The sequence below is a fragment of the Ursus arctos genome, unplaced genomic scaffold (assembly GCF_023065955.2).
Source record: "Ursus arctos isolate Adak ecotype North America unplaced genomic scaffold, UrsArc2.0 scaffold_34, whole genome shotgun sequence".
Lineage (NCBI taxonomy): Eukaryota > Metazoa > Chordata > Mammalia > Carnivora > Ursidae > Ursus > Ursus arctos.
The window spans coordinates 19,308,749-19,334,265 of NW_026623030.1; the positions used below are offsets into that span (position 1 = coordinate 19,308,749).

General features: G+C 51.1%; 1 long non-coding RNA gene across 4 annotated transcripts in view; it reads left to right on the plus strand.

Annotated features, from left to right (window-relative positions):
• The window catches only part of LOC123001931 (uncharacterized), a 187,162-nt gene that overhangs the window by 106,162 nt on the left and 55,483 nt on the right, over positions 1-25,517 (plus strand). For 2 of the 4 annotated variants that reach the window (XR_006411249.2, XR_006411248.2), the window contains exon 6: positions 23,426-23,804. The exons of the other annotated variants lie outside the window; for them this stretch is intronic. This is a non-coding gene — a long non-coding RNA (uncharacterized LOC123001931). The remainder of the gene's footprint in view (positions 1-23,425; positions 23,805-25,517) is intronic. 4 annotated transcript variants of the gene reach the window in all.

Here is a 25,517-nt window from a genome sequence, read left to right on the forward strand (position 1 = left end):
AGCTGACAGCCCACGGCAGCCTCCGAGGCTGACCGGCAATGGTCCTTCCCACGTCTCATCATACAACCTGTCCCTGGGGCCACGGTACATGTCCCCCAACCCCCAGTGACATCTTTGATGCAGAAGGGTAGAAGCTGAGTTGGAGGAGCGAAGAGCCGCTCCCCATCCATGGGAAGGCCTGAGAAAGCAGGTAGGAAGCACTGACTGTGTCCTGGTGTCCTTCTAGGCACTATCACAAAGGCACACCCTGGGTCGTCCTCGTAACTCCCCTCGAGGAAAGTTCCTATGTGCCTCTCTTTCCCAGGGGAAAAAAGAGCCTGTCAGGGAGCTTATGTGGCTTGACCAAGTCACACGGGAGATAGAGGTTAACTGACTCTGAAGCACCTGCCATTTCTGCCATGTGGCCTGGTGCTCTTCCTAGAATATGACAGTGGTCCATAGAAACCGGCCATTTGTCTTCCCTTCCAGCCTGGAACATTCCGTCCCCTGTATTAGTCAGGGGAGACCAGGAGCTAAAGCAACAACAATTCCAGAATGTCTGCGGCTTGACTCAAAACAAATGTTTCTTGCTCATTTTGCTGAGGGTCCCGAGAGAGAGAGAAGTCTTGATAAGGGCCAGTAGGCTTGGAAGGGGCACACCTCACAGCTGCTCAGGTTCCTGCTCTGAAATTCAATCGCGTGCCTGCCCCCCTGGCTGCAAGGGACGCTGGGAAATGTGATCAAGTAGGGTGCCCGGCAGGAAGAGCCAAGTGGATTTAGGGAGAAGCCAACCAGTCTCTGCTGCGTCTTCTAATCATCCCCCAAAGAGACAGCGATGATTGAACACAATCTTCTCTACCAAAGTGCTTTTCCACCATCTGCCTCATTGCAGTCGGAAAACATTCTGAGACTAGAACAGAAGCAAATTCCTAGGGTGCTGGTCAGGGTCACTGTGGTAACTAACTTCAACCTCCCAGCAGCTCTCCTGGGGGCACTATTGTGATCTGCGGTGTAGAGACATGGAAAGGGAGGCACAGAGAGGTTCGTGCCCTCGCTCAGATCACACAGCTCGCTTGTGGAGGAGTGGGGATTCCAACCTGGCCACCTGGCTCCTACACCCTACTTGCCCCCACAACACGGTCCTCCCCCCGAAAGGCAGAGGATGCCGTCCTCACCATTTTGCAGACAAGGACACTGAAGTCCAGAGAGTTTCTGAATCACTTGCTCCTGGTCTGGCTCAGAGTTCAGATTTGAACCCAGGTCCTGTGTCCTTTCTAAGGCAAGACTGGAGGGAGACGCCCAGGACAGGCCTGACCTTGTTCTGATCCTCCTTTCGCAGATTGAATGTAACTGTGCTGTCCAGTGTGATAAAAATCTCGGAAGCCCGCTGGAGCTGCAGGAGGCTCTTCCCAGACCCCCCTCTTCCCTTTCCTAATGAGCCCAGAGACGCCGGCAGGACGGCGGGCGGCAGCCAATGGACAATTAGCGGAGAGGGCTGTCCCGCATGGGCTGGGCCCTGCATCAGGGCCCTAAGTGTCTGCTTATTAAATCACAGCTCGCCTGGAGCCGCGGCTGCCCCCCTCCTCCCGCCCCCGGGACGCCGGACACAGCCCTTGGCCAGGCGGCCCCTGGGATGCAACTCAGCTCAGCCCACAGCATCCGGGGAAAACACAGGCAGAGAAAGACAGGAAGACATTCCGGCCCAGCACAAAGGCCCGGCGTCAGCAGCAGGGCGGGCGGCACATTCCTCTACTCAACAACAAAGGGGATCACGAGCACCTCCTGTGTTGGGCAGCCGGTGGTGGAGCCTTTCGCCTCTCTGAGCCTCAGTTTCTCTGTAGGGGATGGTTCCAGAATCTGACCCACCCGCATTAAACCAAATGGTGCACGTGAAGGCCTGAGCGTGTGCAGAGGGTCGGGGGCCCCCTCCAATGCCAACAGCTGCTGATTAAAATGCAGATTCCTGGGTCGACGGAATTGGGGGCTAGAGCCAAGGAATCTGCATTTATGGGTTCTACAGCTAGGCCAGACGCACAGAGAACTTGCTCTTGAACAAGAGTCTGCTTGTTTTGAGTCAGCACGCTTTTGCCCTAAAAGTCCAGAGTTGGTATTTTCAGCTTTGTGGGGCACTCTGCTGGTGCAGGGGGAAAACAGCCATAGACAATCAATCTGCCATCCAACGGGCCAGGCTGCGTTCCAATAAAACTTTATTTCATATCATTTTCACATATCATGAAATATTTTTCTTTTTAACTTTCTCAGCCATTTAAAATATCAAATCATTCTTAGTTCATGGGTCATCATAGGAAAACAGGCAGTGCGCCAGGTTTGGCCTGAGGGCCAGTTTGCCAATCCCCATTGCAGAAGAGCACTGCCGCTTACAAGTAGAATGCAAGCCACGTAGGTAATTCTAAGCTTTTTAGTGGCCGCAATAAAAAACAAAGTAAAGGGGCGCCTTGGGTGGCTCAGTTGGTTAAGCGGCTGCCTTCAGCTCAGGTCATGATCTCAGGGTCCTGGGATCGAGTTCCGCAGGGAACCTGTTTCTCCCTCTCCCTCTGCCTCCTCCCCTCTGCTCATGTTCTGTCTCTGTCTCTCACTTTCTCTGTAAACGAAATAAGTAAAATCTTAAAAAAAAAAAAAAAAAAGCAGTAAAACACAAAAGCCAGATGAAATTATTCTTAATACTATATTTTATGTAACCCATAGTATCTAATATCCTATGATTTTCATATATCATGAATATAAAAGTATTAATGAGAGATTTTACTTTTTTTTCCCCACCTAGTCTGGTGTGTATGTTACACTTACAACACATCTCGATCTGGACTAGCACATTCCAAGCACTCCATAGCCACGTGAGCTAGTGGCCCCCAGGCTGGGCCTCTCAGCTCTACATAGTGTGGTTTCTGTCTGCCGTCACATGAGACTGGGGTGCCCTGACCAGCCTCCCATTTCACAAACAGACAAACTGAAGCCCAAGGAGGGAAAGCGGCTTCTCTGAGATCACACGGCAAGTCAGTTTGCACGAAGTGTGTGCTGTGCTCTTTCAGAGGTCAGGGGCAGAGACAAAGAAAACCAACCTGAGATGCACCTGCTAGGAACTGGGGGCTGTGGGGGCTCCCAGCAGTTGCAGGAGGGCACATGCCAATGGGCCACACGTTACAGACGGGGACTGGGGCTCAGGGAGTTGGGCTTGCTCACCCAAAGTCATTCAGCTGGTTAAGTGGCAGGGGGTGGCTTTGAACCAGGGAGGGTCCATTGCCTGCAAGAACCCACCATGCTGTATTGCCTGCTTGGGGAAGGTGGGACATGGCAGCTAAAGTGAGCTTTTATCAAGCAACTACTATGTTCCAGACATGGTGTGCCGTCGTTATCCATGAGAAGGGTAGGAAGCCCAGCCCATGCCATGGGAGCCCAGCCCATGCCACAGGAGCCCTTCATGCTCCTCCTGGTTGCTTCCACTTACCCTCCGTGGTGCCTCCCCTCCCTTCCTGCCAGGAAGGTCCTGGCTCAGTCGAGCTCACTTCAGTGCTCTTCTGCCAATCCCTTGTGAGCTCAGTATCCACGCTGACAGTGCCCCAGCATCACTGCTCAGTTCCTCGGCTTCCTCTGCTGCAGGGACATCATCCCCCATCCTGGAGGTGTCTGGAGAATAGCCCGGAGGGTGAGTTTGATGTGTTCACACAGCCAGGCTGTGGCGCCCAGTGACCCAGTCACACACTGATCTGGGTGCTGCCGTGAGGACCTTCTCTCGATGTGGTTAGCATCTCCAATCCACCGAATTTAAGTCAGGGAAATTACCCTCCATAATGTGGGTGGGCCTCGTCTAATCTGTTGAAGCGTCATAAGAGCAAAAACAGGTTTCTTTCTAGAGATGAAGAAATTCTGATTCAAGACTGTAGCTCCTGCCTGAGTTCCAGCCTGCCCCCTCGATCTCAACTTACCTATTTTGTTTAGTGTCTGTCTCTCCTATTAGATGGTGAAGTCCCATCTGGGTGGGGATGTGGTTTCATTCACAGCCTAGAGTAGAGCTGGCCCATTGGAGACACTCCACAAAAATCATCGAATGAACTAAGGGATGCATTAGCTCATTGAAACCTTGCATTTCCCTTCTGAGGTGGGCCCTATTATGAATCCCCATTTTATAGATCAGGAAACTGAGGCTTGGGGGCATGAGAGCCATTTGTCCAAGTCTGCAGAGCAAGGAGGTGGCAGAGTGGGTTCACTGTGCTGTCAGCCTGCCGTGCCTGCTGTGGATGGTGGAAAGGCGTCGCCCACCCCAGCCCGGAGGAAGCAGCCGGCCACACCAAAGTGCAGCTGAGGTCACAGTCAAGTGTGACCTTGGCCAAGTACTTGCTTCGCTAAGCCTCAGATTTCTCATCTGAACAATGATGATCATTGCACCTAACTCACCAATTTCTAACTTTACTCAGTCTGTGAAGACCAGCTGGCTTCCTCAAAGCCACATTCCAGACTCTGCTTTCCTGAAACTGTCTTCTCCTGGCCCCTTTGGGGTCATGAACAGCCTCACTCTGTGCCCTATGTAATACCCCATCTGCCTCTAGCTAAAAGGCCACGGGTGGGGAATGCCTGTTGTATCCCTGGTCACCTTGCCATCACCTGTCGCCTTGTGGAGGTCGCGGCCCGGGGGCCCCTCAGCTCCTCCATCGTGTGGATTTGCCTTTCTTGCGGGCAGGCGCTCCCTACTGAGGGCCTTACTGATTGGGGATGTGGGTCTGGCTCTGCCACATACCTGTGGCTGTGTGACCGTGCACAGTCATGGCTCAGAGCCTCAGTTTGCCCATCTGTAAAGTGTGTGCGACACTGTGAGAACTGGAAACAGACATAAAGCATGGGTCGAGCCTCGTCCATGGCACGTAGCAGAGACTTGTGCCCAAACATAGGTACTTCCTCTTTACGCCTTGGAGCCAGACAGGCCTGGGTTTGAACCAGCTTTGCCTTCTACCAGCTAGTATGGCCTTTGGCAGACAACAGGATCTCTCTGAGCTTGTTTTCATTGCTGTCACATGTGGGCGAAGATGCTGCTTCCCTTACTAGGTGTCACGAGGATAATGTGAGATCATGTCTGTGGTACAAAATACATTAGCACTCTCTCTGGGCACACATCTGGAATACACTTCCCAGCCTCCCTTGCAGTTAGGGTCATGTGATGGAGTTCTGGCCAATGGAAGGTAGGCTTGGCCTCCTAAACTCCTACATAGGCCTCCCCCTGCTTTCTTCCCTCATCTGTCAGCTAGATGCAAACATCTAGGGATTCGGGTGCCCTGGAGGCATGGTTCTGAGTGTGATTTCCCGGACCAGCTGCACCAGCATCTCCCGGGAACTTGTTAGAGATACAGATTTGGGGGACCCACTCCAGACCTACTGAATCAGAAACTCGGGGGGTGGTGAACAGCCATCTGTGTTTTTAAAAACCCTGCAGGGGATTGTGATGCACACTTGTGTTGTAGAACCACGGGCTTGAAAGATGGCAAAGGCACAAGTGAGAGGGAGCCTGGGCCCCTGAGGAAGCACAGCACGCCCCTGCTGACCGACCCTGAAGTCACCAAGTTTGGGGGCTGCTTGTTACAGCAGCTGGCCTGCCCTGACTAATAGGGTTTTGTCTAGTAACTGGCTTAGACCAGACAGAAAAGTGGGGGCCTGTTATTACAGCGGTTATCACAGCTCTTCTGTCCTGTCTTGAGGGTTCTGCATGGGAGTTCCAGGGGGACCCTAAAAGGCTAGGCCTCCACGGCCAGGATGGAGGGAGGAGCTGTATGCTGCAGTCTCTCTGCAGGTTGGCAAATGAGGCTCTCTGCAATTGGAAATGAACTTCGGCCTGTGTAGCAGAGGCTGGGGGTGGGTGGCGGAGGGCTGGTGCCCACAGTGACCTCCCCAGGCAAGGTGGCAGGAAGCCGGAGACAGGCATCAGCTCAGCATCCTCCAATTAGCCGCCATCCCTGACCCCGTCGGGGCGGGAGGAAGTGCTGGCGCTTTCCGGCACTCAGGCCCACCTGCCTGGAGGGCTGGCAGGCTCAGCAGCTGGGGTGCTGGCACCTGAAAGTCCCGGCCTAACAGGGCCCCGCTTATTCCCGGGATCTGCAAAGGGTTAGTGGGTGGGGGGCCAGGCAGCAGGGAGGAAGTGTCAGGGAGCAATCACATGGGGTCAGGCTGACCTCTCGGCCCAGCCTCGGGGGCAGACGTGCCATGTGGGGCCAGGCCAGACCTTGTTTTCTTGGAGTCATGGGGAAGGAAATGCTCTGGCAGTTGGAAATTGTCCACTTCCCAGGAGCAGGGTCCCTGGAGCTGCCTCTCTCTGGGCAGGGGTGGGGGTGGAGGGCATTAGCAAGCATCTGGGTCCACACCATTGCTCTTGGACAGCTAGGAGGGGCTGTGTGATTCTCCCTGTGTCGAGCAGCACACAACACATTTCCTGACTGCACATTGGTGCCTGGATGATGTAAGCGCTTGGGACATCAGTCTTCCCATTTTACAGATGAGCCGATGGGCGCATAGTGAAGAAGAGTCCCCTCCTGGGTTCCCACCTGCCCCAGGGGAAATGGTGAGGCTGAGATTTGAACCAGAAAAGCAGATGCTAAGGGCCCCACTCTTTTTAATTGTGGTAAAGCTCACAAAACACAAACATGGTTATTTTGACCATTTTAAAGCATACAATTCAGTGGCAGCAAGTAGATTCACCTTACCGTATACCCATCACCACTCTCGGTTTCCAGAACTTTCCCATCTTCCCAACTGAAAGTATCCCCATTCAACACTAAGGCCCCATTTTCCCAGCCCCTGGCACCCACCCTTCTGCGTCCTGTCTCTGTGACTCTGGCTCCTTCAGGAACCTCGTACAAATGAAGTCCTACAGTATTTGTCCTTTCATGACTGGCTTTCACCCAGCATCCTGTTCTCAAGGCCCCTCCGTGCTGTGGTGTGTGGCAGGGTATCCTTCCTTTCTAAGGCTGAATTTTGTATATATACCACATTTTGCTTAGCCATCCCTCTGTTGATGAACACTTGCTGGGGCTGCTTCCACCTTTTGGCTGTTGTGAATAGAGCTGCTCAGAACATGGGGGTGCAAATACCTGAGTCCCCGCTTTCAATTCTTTGGGGCATATACCTAGGGGTGGAAATGCTGGCCATATGGTTGAATTTTTAAATTATATATTTAACTTTTATTTATTTTAATTATTACTATTTTTTTAAGATTTTATTTTTAAGTCATCTCTACACCCCGTGGGAGGCTCGAACTCACAACCCTGAGATCAAGAGTTGCACGCTCTACCATCAGAGCCAGGCCGTTGCCCCTAACTTCTATGTTTAATGTCTTTGAGGAACTATCACCTCTTTTTATGGGAGAGGAAACAGGCCCCAGGACAGGAAAATTGCCCAAGTTCAGGGGAGAAAGGTCAGACAAGCTGGGATTGGAATCTTGGTCTTCTCACTGCCAGCCCGGTGCTGTTTCTGACCTGAGGTTGGAGAGAGTTTTAGGATGATGGGCCATTTGGAGGGGGCCCAGGGGGCCAGCTATGGGACAATCTGGGGGAAGAACATTCTAGGCAGAGGGAAGGGAAGGGAAGGGCTGCACAAAGTCCCAAGGCAGCGGTAAGCCTGTTCTGCTTGAAAGACAGAAAGGGCGAGGTCTGGTGCATGAGAAACCAGGGATGATGCCCGTGAGGTGGGGTAGGCGAGAGTTCGTGGGTTGGGGAGCCATACCCTATGACCCAGGAATTGCACTTCTAGGCATTTATCCAAAGGTTAAAAACATAGTGATTCAAAGGGGAACCTGCACCCCAATGTTTATAGCAGCAATGTCCACAATAGGCAAACCATGGAAAGAGCCCCAATGTCCATTGACAGAGGAATGGATAGAGAAGATGTGGTGTATATATATATAATGGAATATTACCCAGCCATCAAAAATAATGAAATCTTGCCATTTGCAATGACTAGAGGATGGATGGAACTAGAGGGTATTATGCTAAGCAAAATAAGTCAGAGAAAGATAAATACCATGATTTCACTCATCTGTGGAATGTAAGAAACAAAACAGAGGAACACAGGGGAAGGGAAGGAAAAATAAAATAAGATGAAAACAGGGAGGGAGGCAAACCATAAGAGACTTAACTCTAGGAAACAAATTGAGGGTTGCTGGAGGGGAGGGGCGGTGAGGGGATGGGGTGAGTGGGTGATGGGCATTAAGGAGGGCCCTTGATGGAATGAGCACTGGGTGTTACATGCAAGTGATGAATCACTAAATTTTACCCCTGAAACTAATAATACACTATCTGTTAACCTAACTAAATTAAAAAATTTTTTCTTTAAAGAATATTTTAAGCTAAAAGATGCTCTGAGCAGACTGATACTTTGAAGTCACTCTGACCTGTGTAGGGGGACTACACCGGGGTCTGGCACCCACCTCTAGTTGGGGAAGCAGGGTAGGAGTCAGGAGTCAGGAGGCTGCTGCCAGCACCCAGGTGAGAGGCTGTTGGTTTCCACTGGGGAGAGTGAGGGAGATGCAACAAAACAGGCAGAGTGAGGGTCCTTAGGAAGCACACTCTTCAGAACGGGGTGACAAATCCAACAGGGGAAGGAGAGGAAAAACAAGGAATCCCAGTAGCCTTGCTTGCGTATTCATCCAAGAAACAGTCATTGAGTCCTGCCTTTCCTGCGACTCTGGGCTAATGAGATAGAAAACATGTCTGTTCTCAACGCTGTACAGTTTGACACAGAAATTAAGAAGGGGTCACAATTCACTAAAGAGGGCAAAGCAGAAGGTGAAAGTTGTAGTCAATGAGGCTTACCAAAATGTCTGGAAAACTAGTAATTTAAAAACACCCCAAAACCTATTTTTGTGCATTTTGTTCAGATGCCTGGAATTGAACCCAGGATTTGACCCATACTTACTGTGTGACCTCAGACAAGTCACTGCACTTCTCTGAGCCTGTTCCTCATTTGTTATTAAGGGCAATAATGCCTTTTTCTCGGAAGTGTTGTGGGAAGCGAGTAAAATGAATGCCCCAGGATGCCCCAAAGGGTGGAACAAACATGTATCTAGGTAACTTAAAATCATATATATATATATGTTTTATCAGTATATGTATATATATAGTAACAATAATTTATACGTATATGTGTTTATATTAATGTATTTCTTTTTTAAGAAAAAAGAACTAGCATTGGGATTTCCTAGAAGCTACGACTTAAAGTGAAGTTATAGGGGAAAGCTGACCTCCTGGTCCAGATCGGGTCACAGGCAGCTCGGGGTTTGGGAAGCACCCAGACAGCGGATGCAATGTAGGGACACAGTGGGTGCTGCAGAAATGCTGGCTGATGGATGTCTTTGGAGAAAGTGCCACCAGAGCAACTCTGGCTGCTTTTCCACCATATCTGTCCTCGGTCCCCTTCCCTTCCCTCCCCTTCCCTCCCCTCCCCTCCCCTCCATTTAGCCTTTACAAGTTTATGAAGCCGGTTCTGGCAGAAGATTAAACGAGATGAATATTTCATGGCCCTGACTGACAGCTGCCGAGGACCTGTTGTAGATCTGGCGCCCACATCTAGTTAAGGAGGGATGGCGGCGGGGGCGGGGGGGGGGGGGGGGGGGGTAGTGATGTGCAGGCGGGGGGGAGGGGAGGAGAGCCCGGAGACTGCGCATTGATCCGCTGGGCCCAATCCGCACTGATGAAACTCTGTGCTCCCAGCTCCCCACCAAAGGCAGCGAGTAATGGGCTTTAAGAGGCCCGGGGACCAGTGGCAGCCTGGCCACCCAGCCCCCTCGGGGCCGGCAGAGGCTCCACCAGGCCCCGGAAGACCCATTTCCCCGTCTCCAGCTGTGGCCCCCTCTGTCCTCACGGTGCCAGCGCCGGCGGCCTAAGGAGCTGAGACTCCGTATTTCTGACGCCTCAGGCTCAGCTCATCACCCCATTAAGGCCTGACGCCAATCTCCCTTCGCCAGGGGACCCAGACGACAGGGCGGCCAGGCGCCTGCCATCCTGGAGACTCCGAGGAGTGGGTGCAGCCCCCGGGTAGCCCCGGAGCAAGCCCCCGGAGCTGGCTCTGACATGGCGAAGGGTCCCTTCCATCTGCTCCTTGGACGGCCAGGCTGGGCAGGGAAGCAGGTCCGCCCAGTGAGGATGGAATGGGGATGTATTGCCCTTCTCACCCCAGCTGTTTCTAGATCCAGAGCTGTCCAGGTACTTACAGAAATGCCCGGTGTTGAGGGGGCCATCCAGCAGCTCACCGGGGCAGGGGGGAAGCTTGTGCTTGGTACCAGGCTTAGCCGTGAGCCTGCCCCGCACCTGCGCCGCCTTCCGGTTACGGAGGACAGAACTCCAAACCGGCTCTCACCGGCCTGAAGTCAAGATCGGCGCGGGACTGTGTCCCTTCTGGAGGCTCCAGGGAGACAATGTTTCCTTGCCTTTTCCAGCTGCTGGAGGCTGCCTGCGCCCCTCTGTCCATGGCTCCTGGCCCGAGGATCGGTCCTCAAGGCCGGCAGCCCGGCCCCTTCAGATCTTCCAGACTCTGCTTCTAATGTTCTAAAGTCACACCCCCTTCTCTTTTTATTTTTATGTATGTAATGTATTTATTTATTGAAAAATGTCATTTATTTATTTGAGAGAGCAAAAGTGAGCGAGATCACAGAGGGAGAGGGAGGAGACTCCGCGCTGAGCGGAGAGCCCGAGTTGGGGCTCAATCCCAGGACCCTGGGAGGATGATCTGAGACAAAGGCAGATGCCTCACTGACTGAGCCCCCCCAGGCGCCCGCTTCTGTAACTGTTTAAAGGACCCTTGTGATTACAAGGGTGATAATCCAGGATAGTCTACCTCCCCACACCTCCGTCCCACAGCCCTTAATCATATCTGCAAACCCCCTTTGCCATGTGACAGGGATTAGGTGGCAGGCATTTTTGGGTGGTCACGATTCTGCGTATATCACATGGCCTTGGACCAACCCCAGCTCTGTCACTCGCCAGCTCTGTGACTTGGAGCAAGAACCTCATCTTTCTGAGGTTCCTTCAGCTTCCTCTGCCAACGGGGGGGCTGTATGGGGTCACTTCTTTGGATCGCGGGCAGATGAAACAGCCCATACGAAGGGGTCCGGCATTTGTAAGCGGCCTGCCACTCAACGAACATTTATTACTTGGTGCGCGTTGGTAACTCAGGCTGATCAAGGCAGCCGTGCTCTGCCCTGGGGTGGAGGTGCCGGTTTACTGTCTGATTAGGTGAGCTTTCTAAGTTTTAAATTTTAGCCATGCAAGCTCTGGTCCATTATGGTCTTGTCGGTAAAGGTCTGCAGACATCATGGGCATTGCTCAGGATGAAGGGCAACTTAAGGGGACCCGGGAGCCTGGCACTGCCCCCAGACCCACCCCCGTGACCGCCCAAGCCCTTGGTGGCATCCAATTTGAAAATACGGGTCTAGAGAGGAGGCTCAGCTTTCTCAGGTATAACATGGGTACAACACAGTCTACTTTGCGGGATTGTTGAGAGTCAGAAATGGTCCTCGTAGAGTGCCGGGCGGAGCCTAAGAGCATAATGCCTGGTCGTGGATACCACCAGTGCCTCTGATCTAATCCCAACTCTGCCCTTTATGAGTTTTCCTCAAGCCTGGAATGAGCAGATGGGCTGTGGATGCTGTAGGCTGAACACAGTGAGCCACGAACCTGGATTTTTCTTCTCCAGCTCCGGCTGGGCTGGTTTTAATGTCCCTGAAAGCCTGCCTCCTCCAGAAGCCGCCCTAGCTTCATTGCCATGGCATGAAGGATGCCAAACCTCGCATCCATGAACCCGGAACAAAGGAGCAGGTCTTGGGGTCGACAGTAAGAGGTCGCAGGGTTTTCTCTTGCTCAATCCTGGAGGAGGGATCTGAGTGAAAATGAGGACCGTGGTCCTCTTCCCTCCCCACCCAGAGAGGTCCTTGGGTCACCACCTTTCGGGGTGGGTCAGGGGATATGCCCTGGACTGAGAGCCTGTGTGCAAATCTCCGCTCTGGACTCCCTTGGTTGTGTGTCGTTGGGCACATAGCCTCCCCTCTCTGAGCCTGAGTTTCCTGGTTGCAATGAGTCATGAAGATCCCCTGAGATAATGAATGTAAGGGCTTAGTTCAGGGTCTGGTCTCTACAGTATACGTTCAATAATTCTAAGCAATTACATTTTATTATTCCTCGCCGGCAATTAATTTTATTATTAGCCATGGAGCAGAGAGCATGAAAAGGAAAAACAGCTCTCACCTGTGCTCGGTGCTAAAGCAATACCAGGCTTTCTTCTCACTGATGCCTTGAGTGGCAAGAGCAAACATCTCAAACTGCACAGAGGGGAGAGAACTCCCCTGTTGTGCGTCTCTGACTCTCCCGGAGTCTCCCGAATTTTCCCGTCGGAGACTTTCTTAAGGAGGCACGAAAGGGGAAAGCAGAGTCCAGCCCCAGACCTGCCGTTCTTGCCAGACCTCAGTCCTAGGCTTCTCTGTCGCTGATGGGAGCCAGTGAAGGTCCGTGTGCGCCTTCCTCTGGCCGTAAGCTTAGCTCCTGCCCAGGTGACTGTTGACAACAGTGAGTTACTCCAGGCATTGAAAATAGTGAAGGAAGAAAAGAGGAAAATAAAGAATGGGCCCCTTGTAAGTTACTGGGATAACATCACCTATTTAATGTTAATTAGTGTTCTTAACACCCAGTTGCTGTGCCATTAACTTACAATAGCGATCTTGGGGGCCAGCCAGCACTCCAACAGACAGGCTTGCACAGCCAGTCGGGGCTGGGTGTGCAAAGTAGACTCAGGTGGCTGACAGGGTGCCGGAGGCTGGGGAGAGGGAGCCTGAGGAGTAAGGCACCTCACTAAGTGGATATTTATATCTGGGCTCTCGGAATAAATGATCCAGAGAGAGGGCATCATGAGTAGTCCGTGTTGGTTCAGGGCTACAAGTGGGTAGGGTTTTTGGGAATGGGACTCCCAAAGAGCAGTGTCTGAGGAGGAAAAATAAAGGGAGAAGCAGCAAATCATGAGAGGGTAGATGAAATAAAAGGAATGAGAAAGGTTGATAAAGAAGAGAGGAAACACTACACGGCCCTTGGAGCGGGGAGCCTGGATCCACATCCTGACACTGCCCTAACAACTGTGAGTCAGTGAGCAAGTCCCATTGCTTCTAGACTTGGGTTTCATTATGGTACATGGAGTTGCTCTCCCTTGCCCATCCTCTCGGGGTAGGATAGTAGACAGAAGAGCTGGGGGAGTCAGGTCCTGGTTCTGACTTTGCCCTTACTTGGTTGAGGCAAGTCACATCCCCCCCGAAACCTATTCAGCACATTGTGAAAGAAGGGATTCGGATTATATAAGCAGGAGGGTGCCTTCCATCTCTGGTGTCCAATGGTGGACTGGTTTTGCACGTGGCATTCCTGTGGGGACCAGATAAGGAGGCTTTGCTTGGGCAGAGGAATGTTAGAGAGGAAATAGGCAGAGGGAGGTCTCAACACAATGTCAGGGTTCCCCCTCAGGGTCTAAAGTCCCTACAAGGGGGTGCCTGGGTGGCTCAATCATTAAGCGGCTGCCTTCGGCTCAGGGCGTGATCCCAGCATTCTGGGATCGAGACCAGCATCAGACTCTTCCGCTGGAAGCCTGCTTCCTCCTCTCCCACTCCCCCTGCTTGTGTTCCCTCTCTCACTGGCTGTCTCTATCCTTGTCAAATAAATAAATAAATAAAATCTTTAAAAAATAAATAAATAAGCCCCTACAAGGGCTTCAGAGGTTCATATAGGAAGCCAGGCAAGGGGACATATCCCCCCAGAAGCATTCTGTTGGCCACGTTTGTTGCATATGGCCAGATTCAGTTCCAGTTCATGAGTTCCCATGCTGGCTGCACTGGTCATTAAAGATCTAGCTTATCATTTCTGCCAAGAAGGGGAAATTTTATAGAGATTTTCTCTTCCCTCCACTTCTCTCTGGCTTTTCCATCCCTTGCAAATGTTGCCAGCTTTACATACTTAGAATTCACCAACTCAAGCCCCGGCTGTTGAGCATCTATTCCGTGCTGGACTCTGGAAATTTAATGGTGATCAGGAAGGGTACAACCAGTAGTCTCATGAAGCCCGAAGCTTTGTAAGAAAGGGTTTTGGGGTATCATGAGTGTTAAAAATGGTGTTATTGTGGGAGTGACCATCAGGAGATCTGAAGATTGAGGTTCAGGAAAAATCTTGAAGATCTAGGCTCTGGCATTTGGAGGAGAGTCTTTGTGCCAAGGGTGGCTTCTTCCAGGGAGTCACTCCAACAGTGACTGGTGGTGCAGGACAGGAGAGCATTATGGCAGATCCTCAAGGAACTTGGGTGAAATGCCTCAGATCCCCAGAAATTCAAGGTCACAGAGTCAGCTGATTGTTCAGTGAGAGTCTGGACTACTTCATATGCTAAAGATATAAATCCCCTCAAATTGGATTGGGTGTCAAAGGGGATTTATTGACACATGTATCTGGGAGTCCAGAAGTGGGGCTGACTTTAAAAGCTGCAAGTCTCCACGATGGCTCACGTTCTCACTCTCTCCCTATGTCTCCCTGTCTCCAGGCTTGGTTTTTTCTGTGTTTGCCCTATTCTGTCCATCAGAAGATGGATATTCTTCTGGTCCATGGACCCTGTAGCCAAGAAGAGAAGAACGTGGTCATAGGCAGTCCCGGGGTTCATACCTCCTGGCCTACTTGGCCAAAGGGCACACAGAGTCCCAGGGAAGGCCTGGGCCATCATCTAATCACAGGCCAGGGTGGTAGTGCCATGATAGCCACTTGGAGAAGAGTGAGGAGGAGCCCCAAAGAAAAGGGGGCACTTTTGCCATAATAACAGGGGACGTGCTACTGGACTGACAACACCACCACCGTCTACTCTACCTGAACCGCCATGTTTAATACTTGCTCTCGTTACAATACTTGGCTGAGGAACAGGAGCTCTTTGACTCTTTCCAGAATATCACAACTCCTGGTGATTTGGCTGGGTTAAAATGTCATTGTTGTGTCTGAAGTGTGTGTGTGTGTGTGTGTGTGTGTGTGTGTGTGTGTGTTTTCTGCTTAAGACAGATGTTCTAAAAAGCGAAATTATTTATTTCCTTTTTTTTTTAATTCGGGTATAATCGACATAAACGTGATATTAGTTTCAGGCGTACACGCAATGATTCGATATTTGTATGTATTGCAAAGTGATCACCACAATAAATTGAATTGACCCCTGTCACCATAGTTTTTTTTCTTCTGGAAAATTCTTTAGCTGGGTGATGGTTTTGTGGGTGCGTCTTCAACCCTAACGTGCACACCACTGATCGAGACATCCTGTTAACATGCAGTTCTGACTCAGCAGGCCTGGGGTAGGGCCTAAGAGTTTGCATTTCTCACAAGCTCCCAGGTGACCGGCCATTGTTAGCCCCGGGGACTGTGTTTTGTGCAGCAAGGCTCTGTATTATTCTGTATTAATTCGGGGGCTGGGGAGGACGAACAGGAGGCAATATGATTGTTTTTGGTAGAATCAAGTCAAAATAAAATCTCTGATTTGATTTTAAAAAATCTAGAAATCATTGTCCTCTCTAGAAACTTTGGCCAAGGTTTTGAGGAGCAGCGGATTCTCTGTGTGCGTCCGACTGGGCCACGGCCTCGGCCGCCCTCGTGGGCATCCAGTCTGTTCACTGAGGATGAATGGACGGATCTGAGGGCAGGGCTATGAAGTGGCAATCAGGCGGCCCCAAGAAGGAGTTAAACCCTCTGGCAGGCCGAGTCCCCCAGTCCCAGGCAAACGCAGACAGAGGTGACCCGGTTCTAAGGGTTAATACTATTTTGTTTTCCAGACCTATTTGGTCTATCAGGTTAGTGCAGGCAGAAGGTCATGGGGGTCGGCGGCCCCCCTCAGCCGCCGCCCTTCTCTGCCCGTCCCCCTGTCTCCTCATTTGCAGCCTCACTGCCTGCTTTAATCGGATGACTCCAGACACTGAGCTTTCCTTGGGACATTCCCGCCAGGGCCTTCAGACCCTGCAGCAGCCCGGCCTGCTCTCCAGCAGGCCCTCAGAGGGAGGTGCAGGGGTGCAGGCCGAGAGGCATGTTGTGCGAGGGGAAGCGGGCCGTGGAGATCTGTGCTGCGGTTTCTCTGCACACAGGCAGATCAAGAAAAGAGTCCTTTGTCTTCCTTTGGCTTTTCTTTCCTTCTTCATCCTCTGTCCTTTTTCTTCTTTAAGGGGTGTTTCCTTGCTCTTCCTTCTTGCAGCCGTCATTTCCCCCTTTATGTCTTACTTCTTGCGCATGGATTCTTTCTTTTCATCTCACTTTGTCCTCTTCTTTCTTTATTTAGAACACTCTATCTCTCGGAACTGGACTTTAAGTCAGGCTTCAAATCGCAGCTCTGCCCCGGGGCAAACGAGAACCCGACTCTGGGAGTTCAAGACTCAGTTTCTTCATTACGAAGCCCGGTTAATCACCCCAACCTCTGGGCTCACAGTCAACAGTTAACCTGAACATACGTGTAAAGCCCGGGATCTTGTTTACAGTGGGTGCCCTACAAACGTTAGTCTTTCCAAGTCCTTAAGACTTTTCTCTTCCTTTTCTTCCTTTAGCTGTGTTTCTTTTAATTTACTTTCTTTTACATTTCTGGAAGATTCTTTATAGGTGGAAGACTTCTATGCAGGGGCGCCTGGGTGGCGCAGTCGTTGGGCGTCTGCCTTCGGCTCAGGGCGTGATCCCGGCGATCTGGGATCGAGCCCCACATCAGGCTCCTCCGCTATGAGCCTGCTTCTTCCTCTCCCACTCCCCCTGCTTGTGTTCCCTCTCTCACTGGCTGTCTCTCTGTCACATAAATAAATAAAATCTTAAAAAAAAAAAAAAAAAGACTTCTATGCAGAAGGTATGGTGGTATGATGACAAGGACCTGGGCCTGCTACTTCATAGCTGTGTTACCTTGAGCAGGTTACTGAAATTCTCTAAACTTCACCTCCTTCTTCTGCAAAATGGGGAGAAGAGTTCTTTCCCCTCGGGCAGAGGAGAAAATTACATGAGATGATGTGAGGTCATTGCCTACCACGGAGCCTGGTGGCCACTGCTTAGTTCTCTCCTGCTGCTTACTCCCAGGCCTTATTTCCATTACACACAACAGTGCTCAAGTGGACAGCTTCACCTGTTCGTACTAATCCCTCTGGTGAGTAGTTTCCTCTCCCACCCATCCACCCACCTACCCACCCACCCCACCATCGTCCATCCGTTCATCCACCATCCACCTTCTCATTCATCCATCCATTCATCCATGCATCATCTAGCCAGCCATCGTCCACCAATCCGTCCACCTACCCATCTACTCATCCATATTTCCGCCCTCCACCCACCCATCCATCACCCATCTGTTCATCCATCCATCCATTTATCCATGTATCATCCATTCGTCCATCCGTCCACCCACCTACCCATCTACTTATCCATCACCCGACCATCCATCCATCCATCCATCCATCCATCCATCCATCCATCGTCTATCCAGCCAGCCATCTATCCATGCATGCGTACCTCCACCCCTGCATCCATTCATTCGTTTATTCATAATGATAATAAAATAATATTGGCCTATAGCACGCCTTCTCATAAAATTCTACTTAACGCTTCAGAACTAGAGGGAAGACAGAAAAAAAAAAAAAAAGTAGAACCAATCACACCAACATGATTTGGGAGCCATAAGGCCCTTCCCTCCAGCCTTCTCATGGAGCAGGTGGGGAGGAGGGATTGCACTTTAACCTTGAGGACAGAACACGGGAGGTTGGGTAGTTCAGTGGTTTTCAAACTGGCTTCCCTGGAATCCAGAGGTTCCAGGCTTGTGCCAAAGCAGTTACTGGTGGAGTGGCTGCTGCTTCAAATGGAGCAGCTCTCCATCTTATCTGCCTTTTATATTGGTCTCTGTTTAAGACTTAATTTAAGAAAAATTGAAGAGTTTAAGAAGCGTTCAGTGGCAGGGTCACCAGCTGGTAGGGAGACTTGGTTGGCGTCATTCTGATTTGCTGCAGGGCTAGAGTGTTGGGCGCACGTGTGGCTGTCATTCTTTCTGCGTCGCCCTGCTCCTTTAATTTATCTGTAGTATGTTCTACCCTCCCTTTCTTTTCAATTCCAACTCTGCTTTGTCCTATAGCTTTATTAAAGCAGGAGCGTGCGGGACTGAGGTCAGGAGTCCAAGTACCTGCCTTAGGCATTATTCCTCATACAACAAAAATATTAAATAGTTTTTCCTTCTCAGTAAAAGGATAAAAAAAAAAGAAAAAAGTGTTCAGTTGCTAAGCACAGTTTTTTAAAGCACTTGAAAAGCTACACACTTTAGATACTGAAGAAAACTTCAGCAAGAGCCAAAGTTGTTAACCAGTGAAGAGGTAATCAATCCCTCACTCATATAGATTTGGAGGGGTTCTTACCATAAACCAGGCAGTGTGCTAACAATTACATGGATGAGCTCATTTAACCCAATAACAACCTTATGGGGTTGGTACTATAAGTATTCCCATTTTTCAGGTGAAAAAGCTGAGGCTCAGAGACACCAAGGCACTTGCCCAAGGTCACACAGCAATCAGAGCCATGGAACTCTGATATGTACCCAGGACTTACGACCAAAATGCACCCTACCTGCAATGGAAGGCCACTTCCCTGGTATGCAGTGGCCAAAGGGGCATCAGAGAAGGGACACCAATAGGGCTTTTGTTCTCATCTCCTCCTCAGTCAGTTCTGTATTTCCTCTTTCAGATTGTACTACGAGCAGCAGAGGGACATATGGGGCTCAAACATCCAACCACCTAAAATGACCGATTCTTGGATTTAGAGGGAATTGAGGCTGGTGCTTGAGAAACCTCCGTTTCTCAAGAGCCCAAGGATTCTGAGATTCTTCCAAGGCTTCTACTGCACAGGGTCAGAGGTCACCACTTGCACCCGGTTGGGAGTCAGAGCTGGCTTCACGTGGAGGGCTGGCCAGGCACTCATCGCATGAGCCTGCAGCAGCCACTCCCCTTCCTGGAGACTCTGCTTCCTCATCTGGAAGAGAGAATGGAAATAATGCGTAAGTCACAAGGTGACTCTGGGAGTTCTAGAATGTTAGGTGGAGTGCCTGGCATGCAGTGACCACCCCAGAATATCAGCTGTCATCGTCACCGTCATCACTCTTCATGGGTCCGTAGGAAAGACTGGGTGATCACATCACACTGAGGCTAAAACCAGAGACCTAGTCCTAGTACTAGGGGTAATAACTGTAGTAATAGCAGTAGGGCTTATTTCAAGGATAGAGGTGAGTGCAGATCTTTTGGGGGTTGGTTTTTAGTTATGAAATCGTGCCACTATTACTGATATCAATAAGCCCTCTTGTCTATTGAGCACTAATCAGGTATCGGTTATGACCTCATGCTTTGCACGATCACCTTGCAAACTCCATCTGCGTAAGGTACTATTTTATCCCCATTTTACAGATGATGAAACTTGAGGCAGTCCATCAACAATGATTTTGGGGGCACCTACTAGCTGTTGTGTGCTGTTCCAAGCACTAGGGGTACGGGGGTGACAAGAACAGATCTTCTGTCCGTAATAAGCTTAGTTCTGTTTGGTGGCTGGGTCATTACAGATTAGGAACACATAGTCCAATGAGATCATTCCCAGCAGTAGTAAATGCTGAAGAGGAAGAAAAGGGTAATGAGACAGAGGGCGGATGGTTGAGGCCAAGGAGAGAGGTGTCTCTGGGAAGGTGACCTCTGGGTCAAATTGGATGAGGGAAAGAGGTAATTGGAGATAAAAAGCATTCTAAGCAGAAGGAGCTGCATATGCAAAGGCCCTGGGGCAGGCACCGGATGGAAAGAGATGGATTAAGGGATTTACATCCCACAAGCTGTTCTCCGCATTAGAGCCCATGGCTGGCCCCACAACCCACATCTTGAACCATCCTGTTTTCCTGCCTCCCTCGACACTCCATCCGCTGGCAAAGGCTGCAATTGAACTATGACCTTGCTGGGTATTTGCAGGGAAGAATTCTCCGGAGCTGTCATTTTCCAGGAAGCAAGCACAACCCCCAAGGATGCTCATGTCAAGAGAGCTGCAAAACCAGGCCTTGGTTCTTGCTTGGCTAAAGACTGAAACTCCAATGTGAGATCATGGTCATGTCCACTCTAAAGCGAGGTCACCCCACCCCTGGGTGGCTGCTGAATACCACGCTTGACCTCACCCAGACCTCCAAGCATGAGCTGTGCATCGCTTACATTCAAGATGTGGGGAGAAGGCACTCTATAAGCCAGGCCTTCCTAGATTTCGGTGTGCACCTGCATGTCCTGGGGATTGTGTGAAAACGCGGATCTGATTCCGTAGGTCTGGGTCTTAGGTTCTGCATTTCTAAGAAACTCCTGGGTGAGCCCAGGCTGCTGCTCCCTGGAGCACATGTCGAATAGCAAGAATATGCGACATTGAGTATTCCAGAACAAAGAAAGAAGATGACAAAGCCACTGCTTGTAGAGTATTTACTACTCACCGAGTGTCATTTCATTTCGCCCTCGCCACCCCCCTGTGGGTCAGGCATCCTCATTATCCCTGTTTTGCAGATGAGAACACTGAGGCACTGACAAGTTATGTGTCTTGCCCAAGGGCACAGTGTTAACACGCAGTGGAACCCAGCTGTCTAAAGTCAAGGCGTGCTTCCTGGCTCCCTCCTTTACTCCCCTGCCTCTTCCACGTGGAAGGTGGGAGTTTGGAAGTGGGTCAGAAGCTGCTCTCTGAAGTTGGATGTCACGATCGGAAGAATAGACGGTCCCCTCTTAAGCAGATGTACATGGAGAACGTTCACGTTCACCTGTCAGGTGGGAATGTTTCTGGGTATTAGTTGCCAAGACGAAACTTCTAATCCTATGGGGAAGCACTCAGTGCTGTCTTTGGAGGGATTTTGAGAGCCAAGGGGGTTGTCTGTGTCTTTCAGGAATCCTAAAGTTCTCAGCTAACCCACTTCTCCAAACACATCATAACCCCATGGTCTGCATGACGGAAAAGAAATAATTTTGGAGCGACGTGGCCTGACCGGCTTTGTGTTGCATTCTGTTCATCCAGCTGTGGTTGGCCCAGTGGTGGTTTGGACCATCAGGGCACCCACCAGCTGGTGAAAACAGCTGGGTAATGAAATAAGTAAGTCCGGTAAAGGATAGGGGAATAAGTACAGGGTCTCCCAGAGCACACACGGGGACACTTAACCTATTCCTAGAGGGGCTCATGGACAAGCAGTGTCCTCCCAGCTCAGGGCTGGAGGATGTCCACCCTCCCACTTATCCACCCAGCCCCTCTCCATCAGCTGCAGCCTGGTCCAGGGTCAGTGCTTGTGGCCAAATCTTTCCCACTTTCTCAAGGCAGCGAACAATAATAAAACATCAACCGAGCTTGCCCCTCTGCCTCCCCAGCAAAGGGTACAGTTTACAACCCAGAAAGACACAGTTTGCCAGGAAACTCAGAAGCAAGGATTCCCCTCTCCTCCCCCTTCCTGGTCCAGCCCCACCGCTGCCTCCCCCATCGGGCCCCTCCCCATCCTTCCTCCCTCCTCCCCTGCTTTCCCCCGCCCCCCAGGAGAGTGGAGGAACTTGGCAAGCCATCTCGTCGCCAATCAATCTGTGGTGTAACAATTAGCACTTAGGCACCACTCTTGCTAAACACACGCTTAGAAAACACTTAAAAAAAAAAAAAAAGGAAGAAGAGTCATCAGGGGTAGAAGCCAGAGCAGCACCGTTGGGGGGATGTCAGGGAGCGGAGCCAGGAGGAGGCCTGGGGAGGAAACGGATCAATGCGCTGCAGAATGGAAGGCATCTAATACCCTATTATTGACGAGGCCAAAGCACTTTGAAGCGTGTTTCCACCGTGAGCAATTAGGCTTCGAGACCGCAGGAGTTAAGCTAACACCGCCAGCCCCCATCTCCCCTTCCTCCCTGGAGCGGTTGGATGACACTTTCATTCGGTCGCAAGCCCCCGCAGCAGTGGCGCCAGCCTGCAGCCATAATGGGGCCCATCCGAGGCAGGCCAAATGCTCCAGCCTCCCAGAAGGCCCCCGCCGCCCCCCACCTGCCCCGGCCCCCTCCGCAGCAGCCCGCGCCCCGCGCTCCCGGTAACAGAATCCAGTCGACACGGAGTCTGTCTGCGCGCCTGCGAGCTGCCCAAATTGATTGTAATGGTTTTATCGCGCGCGCAGAGACCTGGCTGTTTTCTCGCCTCTGCTGTCGGCTTGCATAAACGCCAGGGCAGGAGGAAGTGGGTCCTCCTCGGGAGCAGTGGATCGGATGAAAGGCAACTTTTGTTTGTTGGCGAGCAGCTCACAGCCTCCCCCCCGCCGCCTGTCTCCAGCCCTGTTCAAGGCTGTTGTTTGTCTCCTGGCCTCCCAGCTTGTTGTGCCCACAAGGGACTCCAAGAACCAGTCCCCCAACAAACAGCAGGGGGCTGGGTGGGGGAGGGTGGTGGCTCCTTCCTGGAGCCAGTTCAGGGTTCCTCCCTAAGAGCTGGAGTGTTTGGAGAAGAGGGTTCCAGCCGGGTTTGGAGAGAGAGAAGAGTTCGTGGAGATGTCCAACCGCACTGGTCAATCCTAATCACAGTGAAGAGGGTGGTCAGAGCCAGCTAGCGTCTTGGAGGGCTTAGCAGGAGCCGGCCCCTGCGTGTACAGACATTATTGGTGAGGACGTTTCTTTAAATTCTCACAGCAACCCCCTGAGGTGGCATTAATTCCCCCATTTTACAGGTAGGGAAACTGAGGCATAGAGCAGCGGTGAGACTTGGACAGGGTTACATGGTGAGCAGGAAGAGGGAGGGAAACTGGAATCTGGTCCAGCTAATGCTTGATCGGGTTCATTCTCTATACTTGGCATGGCTTCCTCGACTTTCTTGGAGGAAAAAGACAGTGGTGTAATACGTCATTCCAAGCAGTGGGTATTCCCCAACCTACCACCTGAAACAGTGCACACGCAGATACCACGAGGACAAGGATTCCTTTGTGTGTTCTGGAGATGGGGGAGGGCAGGGATGGGGTATAGTCTCTCCTTAACATTTATCCCTTCTTTTTCCTTTGGGAACACTTCTCTATTTGGGAAGAGTGGGCAGCATCGTTAAAATGTCCGTTTGTGGGAACGGTTTTATGGTCATGCTGGAGAGGGATCCTCTGCCTTGGAGGAAGGACCAAGTCAAAGCAATTGGGTGCAAAAGCTTTGGGGAGTAGCTGTGGATTTCACTTTCGAGGGCAGCCCTTAACTGCATTAGCACAAATAACCAAAATGGGATGGAACCAGGGAATTATGTGTCCGCAACATTGTAGACCAGGGGTCTGCAAAAAACGACAGAAACAGGCAGTTCTTGACGTTGAATGAGCAAGTACATGGAATTTTCTATGTGTTCTTAAAGATTCCCTTCCTCCCCTTCTCCCATCTCTTGCCCTGTTGGTTCCAACCTTAACTCCTATTTCCTGTTCTCAGGCTTCCACACATTTCTACACTGAGTTTGCCGTAAGGTCAGCTGTCTTTGGTACACCCAGCACAGCGCAAGGAGCTATGGAAAATAGCTAAAGATGACATCAGAATCCCCAACCCGAGGTACTGACCTCTGCTTTTCAAATGAAAGCATGATGGCTCTCATTAACCCCTTGGTACCGGTGGGGATCTCTTGCCTACATTCTGGATGAAATCTCTGAAGCCAGCCATGAACTGAAGGGATGATACGAAGACCCTAAGGGGCCTGGCCCTAAAAAAAGGAGGATGTGGCCAAGGTCAGGATGCAGACATGAACAGGAGATGGGATAGGAGAAAAACATCAGGGCCCCTGCCCCACCTCTGAGCAGGACCCAGGTCCGAAGTGGTAAGTGATAAAGAGCAGCTCCCTTTCCCCAAGATGAAGGTGGGAAGGACAGATTTTGTTACTCCCCAGGGCCCACGTGCCCTCCAATTCCAGCATGGGAGGATTCAAAGTCCGGTCCACAGTGAGAGCATGCGCCCCGAAGGGGTGGAAATGGAGGTGTGCACCTGCCAAGTGAAGGACCATGGGGTGGGTTTCTCTCATCTGAGTTGGTTGAGGCATCACTCTAAGAGCGATGGTGGATAGGTGTGGGGAGCTGCAACCAACCCAGCTCCCCTTTACCACTCGAAACAGTGTGGGCAAGGCGCTCGATTTGAACCGGAACGGGACTCCGAAACTGGCTGATGTGATGAGTTTGTGAGCTCCTTCCCTGGGGATGCACAGCAGGAACTGAGTCCTGAGCGCAGTTCTGGAAGATAGAGGTCCCAAAGCAAGGTGTCAGCGGGGCCATGCTCTCCCTGGAAGCTCTAGGGGGAGAATGCACTCCATGCATTTCCCTTAGTGTTTGGGGTTGCCAACAATCCTTGGTGTTCCTTGGCTGCGCTCTCTGCCTCTGTTCTCACACGGCATTCTCCTGTGGGTCTTCACCTTGTCTTCCCTTCGTACAAGTCTGCCTCTGTGTTTTTTCTCCTCTTCCTAAAAGGACTCCAGTCATGTCGGATCAGGGTCCACTGTGATGACCTCCTCTTAAGTGGATGACCTCTGCAAACACCTTATTTCCAAACAAGCCCATATTCACAGGTCTAGGGGTTAGGGCTAACTTTTTGTGTGTGTGTGGGTGCACGCATTCAACCCATAAAATCATGGAAGAAGTAAGTCCATCATGGAAAGGGTGTAGGCTCTAGCACCGGATAAGGAGTTAAGGTTGGGAGAATTTAATTCACATGGCTGGTGAAGAGTAAAATCTGCTTTTAAATCCAGCTCTGGGTAGCTCAAAATCCTTCCCTTAAACATTCTCCTAGACCTTCTTCCTTGGAGAAGTTACTGCATTTTCAAAATCTGTGTTTTGGGGAGACTCCTGAGGCCCAAGAAGTTCTGTTTTAGCGCCCAGGTGACACAGGGCTTGGAGATGGAAGATCATGAATAAATTTGGCAAATGAGGCCTCCCGCTGGGCGCTCTGAGCAGTAACTGGGGAAGACAATGCTAGCGGATAGGGGCTGAGGGCTGATGCTGAGGGCCTGCATTTGCAAAGGTAGGGGCCAGGAACTTTTGAGTATTTAAGTTAATGCAGCCTTATTAAGCTCTGGAGGCCAAGGGAACTGGGAGACTTAGAATGATTTTTGGCAGCCAATATGGCGCGCCTTTGCTATACAGAGGTCTTCTGCAAGTCAGATTTCGGAGGGAAAGTTCACCGAGGGAGTGGGGGAAGGGCTGGACAGTGAGGTAAGCTTCCATGTGACCAGAGGCCCGGAAGGAAGCTGGCACAGGTTGGGATTAGGACTTGGAAACAAAGTGTAATTTCAGCTTCTCATGGATAGTCACTTGGCCCTGTGGAACAGTGACCATGCAGTCATGTGGCCCACGGCCAAGCCAGCTGGACTCCCGGGGCCGAGGCTCTCCACTGTCTCTCCATAATGGACTGCGCAAGAATAAAGGGGATTGAGTAGTTAAAGGAAAAAGTTTAGGTTAGCTGAAAGGAAAGTCTTTCTCAACGTCAGTGGAGTCAATGGAAAATCCAGCTTCTAAGTGGAAAGGCGGGAGCCCAGTCCCCAAAT